Source organism: Durio zibethinus, chromosome 4, assembly GCF_047325235.1.
Source record: "Durio zibethinus cultivar Kanyao isolate XHJ-2024 chromosome 4, ASM4732523v1, whole genome shotgun sequence".
Taxonomy (NCBI): Eukaryota; Viridiplantae; Streptophyta; class Magnoliopsida; order Malvales; family Malvaceae; genus Durio; species Durio zibethinus.
In genome coordinates this window covers 12,775,546-12,789,857 of record NC_143165.1, presented here as the reverse complement: position 1 = coordinate 12,789,857, position 14,312 = coordinate 12,775,546, and the positions used below count along the sequence as shown (strand labels likewise).

Sequence of the window (14,312 nt, the reverse complement as noted above, 5' to 3'; positions counted from 1 at the left end):
TTTATTAGTAAAAATTATCTTTTCTTAAAATTTATACAATTTAAATTATTAACATAATTTTTAAGAATATAATAAAACATGTAAGTTTGATCCCATAAATTAAAAATAATTTCTTACTTTTTTAGAAGATAGAGTCATCTCATTGGCATAAGATATTTAACTCTTTCAATAATGTAATTCTTTTATTTAAATGTATAATAAAATATGATTGAATGATTAGTATCCTATCCTTCAATTAATTTTATGTGTTTTTTATTAGAAGAGATAGAGAAGATGGGCTATGAGGACATGAGGCGTTTGGGTTTTTAATAAATTTATATTTTTGATTTGAGGTGTGTTGAATAAAAAATTAGATGTTAATAATAGTAGGGTGTATTGAGAAAAAATTAAGGTACTAATCGCAAACCTCAAAGCAATCTTTTTTATTTTGAGAAGATTGAATAATTTTATATAAAAATGATGATTAATTTTTCTTGTAATTTTATATATTTTTTTATATATAAATCAAATATAATATAAAATAATTATTATCTTATCTTAACTATCATCTTATATATTAAATATGACTTTAAATTATTAAATATTTAGTAAATGAGATTGATTGAGTTGAAAAGAATTAAATATTTTTATTTAAAATTTCAATTTAGATTTAGATTTGATTCTTATTACCAACTAATGTTTAGATCAATAGACATATTATTATAACTTGCACTTAAAGATTGCAAATTTAATAAAATTTATACACGTAAAATATTTTTTAATTAAATACATATTTAAAATAAAAAATTTGAACATAAATTAAAAATTTTAAAAAATTCAATTCTCGTTATTAATAATTTATCTTGATAATAATTTAAAAATATAATATAAATTATTACTATGTCTGCAGCATTCCTAAAATGAGATAATTTAATTTCCCCTAAATTTTTTTATATAAAAAAATTATTACATGTTTAATATGTAGCTTTGAGTGGGGTTTTGTTTTCTATCCACCATACATTTTTCATCCTACTTCTTAGCTAATACTCAAAGCCCCTTCACACCTTGCTCCAGCTAGCCACAAGTTTCATACTAAAAATTTATTCTTTTCAAATCTCACATCATTTTCTTTTGTTTTAATTTTCTGATGTTAGGTTATGCACCTAACAAAAACATTACGTATTCTAATAAGAAACTCAATTTTTTTTTTTTTTTTGTTTTTGCATTTCACAATTACAATACACATAGATAAAAAAAATGTACTAAAATTCTTTTTTATTCACAACTGTTTAATTTTAATTAAACACATAGTTCATATTTGTGGATAAATGCTAACTGACAATTACTTTTTATCTATAATTTTAAATATTTTAATAATATATTTAAATGTAAAATTCATATTTCATAATTTCTAATGAATTAGTTAAAGACTATTTGTTTGAAAAGTATTGGAGATCAAAATTATAATCTTCATACTTAATTCAAAGTTGAAAAAAAAAAAAAAAGCAGATATGCTAGTTAATAGTGATGATCAAATTTCTATTTATTTGAAAAGATCATAAAATAATATAATAATTAAATTTATATTTAATATACTGTCAATATATAAATTTTATATATTATTAATAAATAAAATAATATTATTTTATTAATAAAATAAATCATATAACGTCATTTTATTAATAAATTTTTTTATAAAAATATTAATTTTTATTATTTATTTTAAAAATTAATATTATTTATTAATAAAATATTTTTGTAATATACTAACCATGTATAAAATTTATAATAATTTTTGAATTTTACATATATATATATATATATATGTAACATAAAGATTCATCACCCAATTTTCATTTTTTTTTTCCTGTTTTGTTAACATCAATGGACTTTATGCCTTGTATTTGGACATCAATTGTGCAAGAATTGTTAAACATAGTATCAACTTTTTCTTCAAAAAAAAAAAAAAAAAAAAACATAGTATTACTAAAAAAATGTAAGAAAAATAACAACATTAAAGATATAATCATGAGAAATTCCATCAATTTCCACAATGAAGAGAAAGGTACCAAACCAAGAAAAAACAAAGACAATAGTGATTTTTATGTCAAGAAAATTGAAAATTTTCCCAAAAACAAACTACCTCAAAGGGATTGTATTGTGTATGTTAGTATTGAGTAAGAGAGTTAGTGGTGTGTGAAATCTAACGGCTCTGATCTCTGCTCAACCTGCAGATTCCAATGATTGCAGCCGATGCATCATCATCATTGGTGATCATGTGCTTTTGAAGTCCTTTTAAAGAGGTATGATAGCCGTTGTTCTTGACTCTGTTTCATCGTGATCATGATTTCTAACTGATTGATTGACTTCACATAATATTGGTGGCTTCAATAATCTTGATGTGCCCATAGATGTTGCTTCTCCGTTGGATGATCCTCCTGAGCCCACATGAGATGAGGAGCACCCAATCTCATCCTGCATTAATAAACAAAGCGAAATTTGACTCTTATAAAAACCTTGTTTGGTTCCATAGAAAATACATGACCAAAAATCTAAATCAAAAGAAATTTTAAATTTTTTACTCATAAAATGAAAAACCAAGATTCCAAATTGCATAAATTGTGGATAGTTTTGTCTAGATCATCAGAAATTAATGAAAAATAAAACGAAATATTCAACAAGCCTCTGTTAATTCATAAGAGCAGGGGATTCTTTTTGCAAACATAGATTCAGAAGAAATCTCTAATTCTTTTGATTAAGAAGTAAAGAATTTCGATTCATAATCATAATCCAGATTCTAAAATTGAAGAAATTTAAAACATTTGTAGTTGAGTAATCAGAAAATTGAGAAAAAAAAATAGCAATTCATGAAAAATAATCAGTTTTTCCATAGCAGGGGATTCCAAACAGATCAAAGAAAAAGAAATCAACATACATAAGAGTCAAAACTAAGATTCTCTTTCATCCTCTACAATCCAAAACCGCCGCCACCTCCGCCGTCACCACCACCACGACCACCACTACTCAAAGAATCCAAGGTAGCCACCGGCTTCGACATAGAAAAAGAAGAAGAATCCCCAGACCATGGAACCACCTGATTTTCGTCATCCTCCTCATCTTCTTCTTCTTCTTCTTCTTCGTCGTCGTCGTCCTCCTCTTCCTCATCATCATCATCTTCATAATCTGCCTCCGATGGCTCATCCTGCTGCGAAATCACCTCACAATTATCGTTGTTTTTGTTGTTGTTGTTGCCGTTGCCAATGCATGACTCGCAAACAGAGACAGCAGGGGCGAGGTTGTGACCGGAGGCGAGCCAGGGAGTGGGGTTTTGGCAGACATGGCAGAGGAGGGTTCGGGTGTGCTTTGCTACAAGGAAGTTGGCTCCATGAACCTTCACGTCACAGTCCCAACATAGGCTTGCTTGGTCCGATTCACAGTGCATTCGAGCTAACGCTCCACATAGTTCACATTTCTTCATTTTTCTTTGCTTTTCTTTTTCCTCGGTGAGAACACTTTGCAGTGTTTATATGAAATGACATGAAATTATGAAACCACCCTACCTCCCTAATTTTTTCGAATTAAAAATTCCTTAAGGTCAGTTTTGTCATTTTATTTTTCTTAAAATTTTTAAAAAAATTATAATAACGAAATTAAAATCAAAATTAAAATATAATATAATAATTTAAATATTTTTATTATATATTATAATTTGTATTGATATAAAATATAAAATATATATTTTTTAATTTATTAAATTTATATATAATTTTTATTAAAATTATAAATTATATTATTTTTATTTTTAATATTTTTTTATATCACGGTATTTTAAATTATCATATAACGTCTTCAAGATTATTATATGAACCTTAAAAAAGTTTATGGATTGATTTTTGTATGTGGCTAGGAACCGTCAGTTGAGTACCACGTGTAGGATTATGGTGGATGGACATTTATTCTTTAATAGAAGATATTTTCCAAACTAGATTGGATTGATGACGTGGCAGATTCTCCAAATCTGTCCTACGTGGACGAAGCCAGTGGTCATTAGCCACGTGATCCCCACCTGAGGTTCGATATTGAATCACTCTTCTGACGTGGCATTGTGGGACCTACCTTGCGTTTATCCATGCTTTTATCACCCTATCTCCTTCTATCCCTGTCTAAAGTGCCTAACTTTTTATTTTATTTTATTGCAATTTGCACATTAAAATTTTTAATTATTAATAATTTATTAATTACATAAATAAATAATTAACATAACAAAATCTAATTTTTTTGATTTGTCTATACTTTTAATAATATAGGACTTATATTTTTTTTATACTCTTTTTATCTCAAATTATTTGAATATTATTGATTTACATAAAATTTGAAAAAAATTTTTAATTTTAAAATATTTAATATTAAAATTTAAAATTTTTATACAATTAAGTTTATGATTTTTAATATTAAAAAATAAAAAATAATAAAAAATAAAATTTAAATATAAAAATAAAAATATTAAATATTAAATATTAAATATTAAAAAAAACTTAATTTTGAGACATTCTAAAAAAAATAGAGAAAATATTTATCAAAATTTTTAATACATATAATCAACTAAAAATATATGAATTTCAGTGTGTTTTGATAATACAAACAAAAAATTACTAGTATTTGAAAATAAAAATGATATTATTTATAACAAAGAAGGTGCATGTTACATATATATTTTGCAATATCCTATTAATAATGGGACTACGTGCTAGACAATACAAATGTATGCGCAAGAATGGATGTGTGGGCTCAATTTCATGGCCATGGAGCAACCCTCACCATATTTTTTAGTCAACAAAAATATATATTTATTTTATTTCCTAAAAAAAATCAAATTTTAGTAGATTTATTAATTTAAAATTGTGAAAATGAGGGAGTTTGATGACGTGGCATATACTTCACGTGAAGATGCCAACGTGCATCAATTAAAATGAAGGGAAGTGTTGTTGGGAATTGGGAGCCACTAGTGTGAGAGAATAATATGTGGGAAGATAAAGAAGGGCATGTGTGGAGGAGAATGGAGATAAAGAGGGGTTCTTTGCATATAGACTGTCCCAAAGCTAGAGGGTAGAATGTGCCATTTAAAAGCAAAGAGGCGTGACATCAAAAGAGTGATGTTGTGTGAGCCCCCCATGAGAATTTTCTCCCCACAATTGTTTGTTGGTTCTTCTTTGCTTTTTGTAGGGTTTTTGAATTTCATTACAAAGAATTAAGGCCATGTTTGGTTGAGGGAATGGTATGCCATTCCATTCTTATTCCATGATAAATAGTAAAGGATTAGTTTAGTTAATGAAATCCTTATTAACTTTAATAGTCATTACATGATTAGGATATATTTGATATATAAGATTATAATATGATAAAATAAGATAATATTATAAATAAAATAAAATAAAATAATATCATCTTATTTTAGTTTGATATATATAAAATTAAAATAAAATAATTTATTTATTAGATAAAATTATTTTTTCTCAAAATTTATATAATTTAAATTATTAATATAATTTTTGAGGATATAATAGATTATATAAATTCAATTCAATAGATTAAAAGTAATCTTTTCTACTTTGAAAGAATAAAATCAACTTATTTTCAGAGGATATTAATCTTTTTTACAATTTTATCCATTTATTTAAATATAAATTAAATATAATATAAGATAATTATCATCTTATTTATTATTTTATGTATCAAACATGATCTTATCTCTTAACTATTTGGATTAAAAAATACCACTCCACATTTATTGAAGTTCCATTATTGTCTAAAAGAGTCTATCATAAGGGTTTGCGATGTTATTTTCGAAATCAACCATTAATCTAACCGGATCAAATCCTTGATATCCATATTTGGCCATTAGTACCCTAATAAAAAGGCTAAAAACTTGGTTGAATAAGGGAGTGTTTTTCAAATTAAATGAGATAAGTTTATTTTCTATTAAACATTGTCTCTTATTGTTATGGATTTTGTATATGTCATTAATGTCATGGATTTTTTTTCTAACTCTTAAACCTAGTAAGGGATCTTGACCCTTAATTTTATAAGAATTAATTAATATTATATTTTAATTTTTTTTTCATATAATTCATTGTATCACATATATACATGCAAATAATATATTAATATATGCAAACAATTTTAATTTTGAAGGAGCTAATTTAAGTTTACTTTATATATATATATATATATATATATATATACACACACACTATGAGTTGATAAAAGTTTGGGACGGCGCCTTAAAAGTTGTGAAAACTTTGGGAAGGTCAAGGTCCTCTCATGCTTGAACGATGGTCCATCCCTGCCTAAACCTTGCAGTTTTCATTTACATATATATATATATATATGTGGTTTAAGAAAATAAAATATTTTGAATTAAAGCAGATATCGTGGATCATGATCCTTCAAATCAAAACCACCACATGGGGTTTTAATTACTTAGTTCTCATAACCTGCAATTTCATCTTCATTATTATAATTACAATAATGGAAGATATATAATGTTTTCAATTCCAATTTTCCAATAATAAATAAAAACATCAGATAAAATGAAAATTAAAATTTACGAAGAAAAAGAGTGAAGAGACATTTATGAAGTTGATTTTAAGTTTTGACTTCAGGTAAAAATTGAATTTTTTTGATTGAATTTTTTGTCACTAAAAGTTTGAAATTAAAAGTTAGAATAAAAATTTTGTGGAATTAAAGATCTTAAATATAGATCTGAATTTTATTTTTTATTTCTTTCTTCTCCAAGACATGCTTTAGTTGCATCAAATTGCAATTCTCTAAATTAACTTAAATAATTCAGGCTTACAAACAATTAATTAAAACAACAAAGATGAAGAAGAAGAAAGGTTTGTGTTCATAGAACATCATATCCTTCAACCCATTGTTTGGATCCATTATCCAATAGCCCAGGACTCAACCTAAACATGAGAATACAAAACTCAACCTGGTTCAAAGCACCATCTCCATCCAAATCCCCTTCACTCAACATGCAAACAATCTCATCATCCCTCATGTCATTCAACCCCAACAAAATGCTGTTCCTCTTCAAGCTCTCGAACGTGATCAGCCCTCTTTCGCAATCCATCAGCAGCCGGAACCCGTTACACAGCTCCCCTATAAACCCTTCAGCTCCCAATCTCTCCATCATTGACGGAAAGTAATCCTCGAACTCAACTGCAATGTCAAGTTCCATACCTTCAGGGCAATGCAGAGATTGATACCTGGGAAGGGCTTTTGTTTTTGCTGTAACTTGTGGACTAAGCTATAAGTGAATAGAAGAGGTGGAGGAGGGATGGGATTATATAAAGGGGATTTCAAGGGGGGAGGAAAATCAGGTTTTTCCAGGAAAGAGTGAGTGGCCATTGAAGACAATTGAGAGTACATGATAATAAGATAAATTTTATGGTGGAATAGTGAGCTTCTTGCGCCTTTCATTGGGTAGCATGCATAGCTTTCCTGTGAAGACCCTGCTTCCTGGAAGTTGCATGAGGTTTCGAACGGTCTTTATATATATATATATCTTTTGTTTTTGTGTTTGGTTGTCAACGAAAATAAACAAAGTTTACTACATAATTACACTTGAGCCATACCATTTTTCAATGTCATATTTGGTTGATAAAGGGTTAAATCCACTCATTCAAATCATCTAGTGCAGTTTTAAGTTTTAAACATTGTTTTCACGTGTGTTTTTGGGTAAATATTGTTTCATTTAACTTCAATTCTTAGTACAATTGTTTCTTATGATTTACCCATTTCTTTTTTTCTTTTTCAAATTTTTTATTCATTTGTTTATAGGATTTTAGCCCTTCTAAAAGAAAGAAGATATATACGAAATTTTCTTCCAATGAGGAGATTCTCTCTCTCATCTATCTATCTATTTATCTATATATATATCTATATAAATAAATGGAAAAACAAACTATTGTTTATCATAGTTAATTTTAGCTAGCTTAAAACTACTTTATATCACATGTTTGCAATTCTTAATCTTCCAATTTAAAATTTGCAAAAGTCTTTTTCTATATATTCTAGTTAAGCCAACTTAAAGCCATACTAACTCGTATGATCTGTTAATAAAATATTAAAATTTTTATTTAAATAATAAGAGTTACAATCTTTAAATACTTTAATTAAAAAAATCATACCAAATTAGAAAGCATTAAAAAGTATATATTTATATATATATATATATATATAATATGTCAAATTGTCTTACATTACAAAATTTGACCTTATAAATTATGTAGCACCTCTCTTTATATCTATGTATGTATATACTTTGTGAATCTAATGCTTAAGACTCAAACTAGAATATCCCTTTGCTCATGTTTGTTCATTCCAAAATGTGGAGCCCCAAATCAATTTTTAGAAACTAAAGAATTTGGTTTTTTTTTTTTTTTAGTGTGAAAAGGAAAATTAGGAAAAATTATAAGATCTCAAAGCAGTTATATGTACAGCTTAGGCCATTTTCGTACCCTTTGTTGTCCTTTTGGATGTCCTGTATCCCTCTGCTAATGTGCTACATCGTGGCAGCATGACTAGGACTTTGGTTTGGTGGGGATGTTTTAATTTGGACCCTAGTTCATAATACTTTACATTAATCATACCAATAAATGATTGCAAATATAGAAAAATTCAGCATTTAATAATTAATGGGAATTATAAATCCAAGCTTTAGTCTAAACGGTTTATTTTTTAAGATCTAGTTATAAAATGCACTTTTTGATATAGTAGTAGTCTTTTAATTAGATTCTGAAATGGAGTTTTAATAAGTTTGAAATTCGATTTTATGATAAATTTATTATAATATAGAATAAATAAATAATTGGAATTATGGGAAACGCAATTTTTTTAGTTAATTGTTTTCAAATTATGCATTGTTGGTCATTTGTGAATACAGAAATTACTTTAAATATTTTACTTATTATTAGCTGGCTTTAGTAAAAAAAAAAAAAAAGTCATTAAAGTAAAGTTTTTCAAAAGGTTTTATTTTTAAAATAATTAAAATAATGAAAGCCATTAAACCCATTTTCAGTACTTTAAATTATTATTAAATTTGTATTTTAACATTTATTTTGAGCTTTTAAAGAGGTATAAAAGGTTTCCCCTAAATTCTTGTTTTAATTTCAATTCATTTTTTGAGTAAAAATAAGAAATTGAGCTCTATACAACCATTTGAACCTAGTTAATTTTTATATATAAGTTGGAATATTTCTTAATTTAGTATGGTGGATATTAATATTTAAAGACTATCTATTTTATGTAGTCATTTCAAGACAAGGAATCAAAATATATTTTCTGTTTATCTTTTTAGGGACAAAAATTGAAAAAAAAAAATAAAGAAAAGAAATGATGTAATGTGAGTGTCATGTGATTGCAACAAAAAAAAAAGGGAAAAAAAAGAAAAAACCAAATCACTTTGGTAACCTTTCCTTGATTGGTAACTTTTCATTGATTCATTTGTTGAATCTTTGAGACAAAAGGAAGTTTCAATGCAGCTTCCTTAAACATTTTCCTTCAATTAAAGTACAAACATTTAGCCATAACCCTTTTTTTTTCTTGTATGATTTTACTCCAAATGCCAACAAAAAGAAAATCAAATTGTGGTCACAATTTTATCAGTGAAAAATTTGTTTGATGTAAGCCTGCTTCATGGATCTTTCCATCACTGATTCACAAACAAAAGTTGGTGCTCATTTTGTTCTTTTATATTCTTGAAGCTTAGGAAATTGAGAAGAATATTACAAACTGGCCTTGATTTCAGTGATAAGTAGCAACTATATTATAGTGTTATTTAGAGAATATGTTGAAAACCCATATTTTATGAGTACATATTTTGCGGGAAAAAAATTAGGAAGACAAAGATTTAAGTATTATCAAGAATGAATGAAATTCGAAATTAACTTAATTAATTTATATAATTATTTTTAAGAGGTGATATTTTATAAATTTGATATTCAAATCTTAATACCTAAGCGTAATATCCAAATAAACTCTCAAATTTTATTCTAAAATGCACACAAACCTTTAACTTCTTGTTGCATGAAATTGAGGGTGTAAACTTTTATTTCATTATAATTATATCCATTAAATCTCAACAATGGATGAATAGTATCCAATTGACATAATTTTTAGAATAGCATTATCTCAAATATTTGTCATTCAGTTGATCCAAATAAATTTAAGCAAATATTTTTTCACAAATTAAATCATTAAACTAAAAAATTTAATATTTTATACTACCAAGGGTCTATTTATAATAAAATAAAAGTTTATAACCTTAATTTCATATAATAAAAAATTCATGGACTTATTTTTTTTTGTTTTTTACTAAAATTCGAGATCTTATTTGAATATTATCCTTAACACGTATAATTCTTTTTTCTATTAATAAATTGGACCCTTTTTATGAAAAAGGTACCCATGAATGGACAATAGACATGAGTTTTGCATTGTAATTCCTACAACGTTATATTCAATGTTTTAATAGGAAATGGAATGATTCATTTAGAATGAAGTAATCCTAAAGGATCATAGGTCCTCATTTTAAAATCCATGCATGATTTTTCTTTTAATATAATATTAAAACTTATATATTTTCTTACCCATATATTTTTTTTTATTTCCAAATATATCTAATTTCTACCATTGCTTTTGAGTTCTCAAGCTCAATGATTGAGAGAGGATCTTCACCAAAATTCTAAGCTTCATATTATTCATAGAGATCTTAAAGCTAGTAATATTTTGCTAGATAGTGACTTGAACCCTAAAATTTTTTACTTTGGCTTAGCAAGAATTTTCAAAGCCTATAATCTTTGGAGTTATGACGTTTGTAATCTCACATTAGAAGAATGTGAAAATATGATATGATATATATATATATATATATATTGAGATTCAAATACAAACTTATAAAGTATTTTTTGTGGGATAAAACTATGAAACTTTTGGATCAAAACTAACAATAATTCTTAAGTTGGATATGGATATCTGCAAATGGTATCAAAGATATTACCGGTAAGACATGAGCTAAATACTATATCGTGAGAGCCACCTTTAGATTCTTAATATTTGGTATGATCCTGGTTCTACGATTTTATAATTCTGTGTGTTTTGTATTGAATTTGATAGGGATATCAAGTTTTAACCAAGGGAGTTTCTGACACTCCAATCCTACATCGAGATGTGATGAGTGTAGGTACCTAATTTTGCTTGAATTGATTCAAGTTTGTTTAATTTTTATACTTAATTCGAACACTTAAATTTGGGCCTATTTGAACACTTTCATTGGATATATTTTGTTGGGCTCATTTGGACTTTATTATTTTGAGGTTTATTTTGAATATGTTAAGATCCAACCCAATTCAATTTAGTTAATTCAAAGTTTAATTATTTGGGCTTGAAGACCTAAAATATAATGAATCCAAATTCAACTTTTCTTTAAAGAAAAGCCTAATTTTATTTTTATTAAAATTAATTAATTTAATTAATTAAGTTAATAAAAAATAAAAATAAAAAAATAAAAAGTCTCAAATCAACTACCATGCTTTTCCTTCTTCCCATATGCCTTTTCTTTCTCCCTATATGCCTTTCTCTTTTTCCCAAATTGTTTTACCATTTTAGGCTTAGTATTTTTCCCTTTCTTTTGAATCACAGGCTTCTATCATCAATTGGTGATTGACCTAATGTCTAAAAATCAATAAGTTTCTCTGTCTAATAAGCTACTACAACCATCTTGTTTAGCCTAATATCAAAAAATCAGCAAGCTTTTTTTCCCTAAGTAGCTACTTTATAACATGAAAGTGAAAGGGGAGATTCGGGAAAGGAAAGATTTATAGAAGGAAAATAGACTAAAAAAAAAAAAATCCTAGATACTCTAGCCATTCCAGCCATACCACTTCTCTGATCATGCTCACCCACAGACCACCTTTGGCCATCCTCACCACCAAAATTTCCACTACCATTACACCATAGAGCACCTTCTAACACCCATTAAGCATCCCTTCACCCATAGTTCCATTGGTACATCACCTAAGCTTTTGCTAGCCCCTACCAGCACCATCAGCACCCAAAAATCACCATACTAGACAACCGTTCACCTACCTTGCCTCTCTAACCCAATCCCACCACAATACCTACTGACATTCCATTTAAACACCGAAGCCACCACTGGCCTAGTCGAAGCTTTTCTGCCTTTCACCAACGAATACCAAAAACCACTAGAACCCACGTCATCAATAGAAAACCATAACATATTGCTTCTAGAATTCCTTTTTTTTTCCATTTTGTGCTTAGTTGACAGTAACAAACCGAGATTCTCGATTGTTAGCTTATTGAAAAAGTAACTAAAAAAACAAAAATAAGGGTCTTAATAATAAACAGGCCTTGCTACCAAGTAAAGTAACAATCCTAACAAGCAAAACGTTAAGTTGAAACAAAATAATGAATCCAGAAAAGAATAGGCCTGTAACAATATTCTTTCCTTGAGAACATCCTTGTCCTCAATGATGAAATTTCTTTTCAGTTTAGCTCCAAAGTTTATCACTTGTGCTTTAGAGTTTAGTAAGTGTGCAATCCTTCTTCTCAATTTTTTGGCCACACAACTTTTTGTTACTTGAACATTAAACTTTTCCTTATGTAGTAATTTGGCAACATTGTCAACTCCAAATTAGATTAACTTGTACATTTATTCCTTGACCAATTTGTTAATCACTGAACAAATGTTTGTATAAGGATAATTATCTTGCAAGTTCTTGTAGTTTGGAAAACTTCGAAGCTAAGAAATTTGCCCTAACAATGCAATTTTGGCATTAAATTGAGTAATGGATGATGTAAGGGTCGGCTTTGTCACCTCATCAATAAGCACATAAATGGCTTGCAAGTTAATAATGATACTCTCTTGAATACCTTCAATATCAATAATAGAAGCAACATCACTAGTGGATGGTTGTCCCGCAAACATTTTGAAAGCATCATAAATACTTTATTGTGCTTCAGTTAATGTTCTAAACATGACTATACGAAGAGGTAGCCCATGGTTAAACAAACTTAAAAACCCTCCCTTAAGACCTTTAGTGTATTTCTTTTGTGCAGAAAATATACAACAAAGCAAAACCACAAACAATGAAATTTTACCTCAAGTTAAAGAGTCACAAGTCCCTTCTTTTCATTTTCTACCAATGCCTTTGTGTTAGGCTTGAAATTGATTTTGGCAACATTTCCTTCAAATCTTTTCTTCTTAGTTTTCTACAAGTAAAGTCTTTTGGAAATTTGTTTTTCTTCCCTATTGTGGCCTTTATACTGACCAACGATAACATCCTTAAACTGTAGCGATTTCATTGATTTCAAAACCTTTACCTTTTCATTCCTAATGTCCTTCATATCTAAGCTAGTAGAAAGTTTCATTACAAACATTGCCAAAATTTGCAAAAGATAATTTTGCATTATATCTTGTATGATTCCATAATTATCAACATAATCTCTTTATCTTTCAATACCAATATTTTTAGAAAATATTAATTGCACATTATAGATATAATTTTTTGACCATAAAAGTTTAAAAAAAAAAATTTGAGAAGCAAAACATTGAAGGACTCTCAACAAGCTCTTTATCCAAGTAATGGTCAGTCTTGAATATTTGATCCTCTATTAGATATGGCTTCAAATATCTTGTTAGCTGCCCATAATTATACTGACTTGAATTGTAATAGCATATCTTCAAGAACTGCTCCAGCTTATCTTGAAAATTTTCTTTTTATCAATTTTACAAGTTAAAGTTCCATTAACCATGTTCCCAAGCTCTTTATCTATCAATTTAGGATGAGCATAACAAAAAACCATAAAGTTTTCAAAAAGACAATCTCTATAATAAAACGCAAAGAGTGCTGAAAAATATTTCTTCCTAACAAAGTCCTTTAAAGCTCCATCAACAATTATGTGGGGAGTAGATTGTACTTCAGTTGGGTCTATGAAGTCAAAGAAAACTTCTGTGTTAAACTTGACTCCTTTGGCTAGAATTTCATTCTTATAATCGTCTTTGTTCATCATTCTTTCTAGGATACTAGCTAGATCTTTAATTAGTAATCCAATATCAACCAATATAAATTGTTGAGACTGAAAAGGTAGCTGGTCATATACCTCCTTATAACGACTAGTTGAGTATGATAGGTAGTGTTACACACCTCAAGCGCAACCTCCACCTCCAAACCTTCTATAACCAACACAACATCACAATCAATAAGAACATTTGTGGCAAGTATTTCCCTCAATTTATGTCGTGGCTC

The 14,312-nt window shown here is 27.7% G+C and overlaps 2 pseudogenes across 1 annotated transcript; both read right to left on the bottom strand.

The window, feature by feature from the left end:
- Nucleotides 1-1,974: 1,974 nt before the first annotated feature.
- Nucleotides 1,975-3,533, bottom strand: LOC111288074 (uncharacterized; annotated as a pseudogene). The gene is made up of 2 exons (XR_016341581.1): nt 2,915-3,533; nt 1,975-2,454 (listed from the first exon to the last, which is right to left on the bottom strand). The product of XR_016341581.1 is annotated as an uncharacterized LOC111288074 (transcript).
- Nucleotides 3,534-6,692: 3,159 nt separating this feature from the next.
- On the bottom strand, nt 6,693-7,407 carry LOC111288172 (calcium-binding protein KRP1 pseudogene; annotated as a pseudogene).
- Between the last annotated feature and the right edge of the window lie 6,905 nt (nt 7,408-14,312).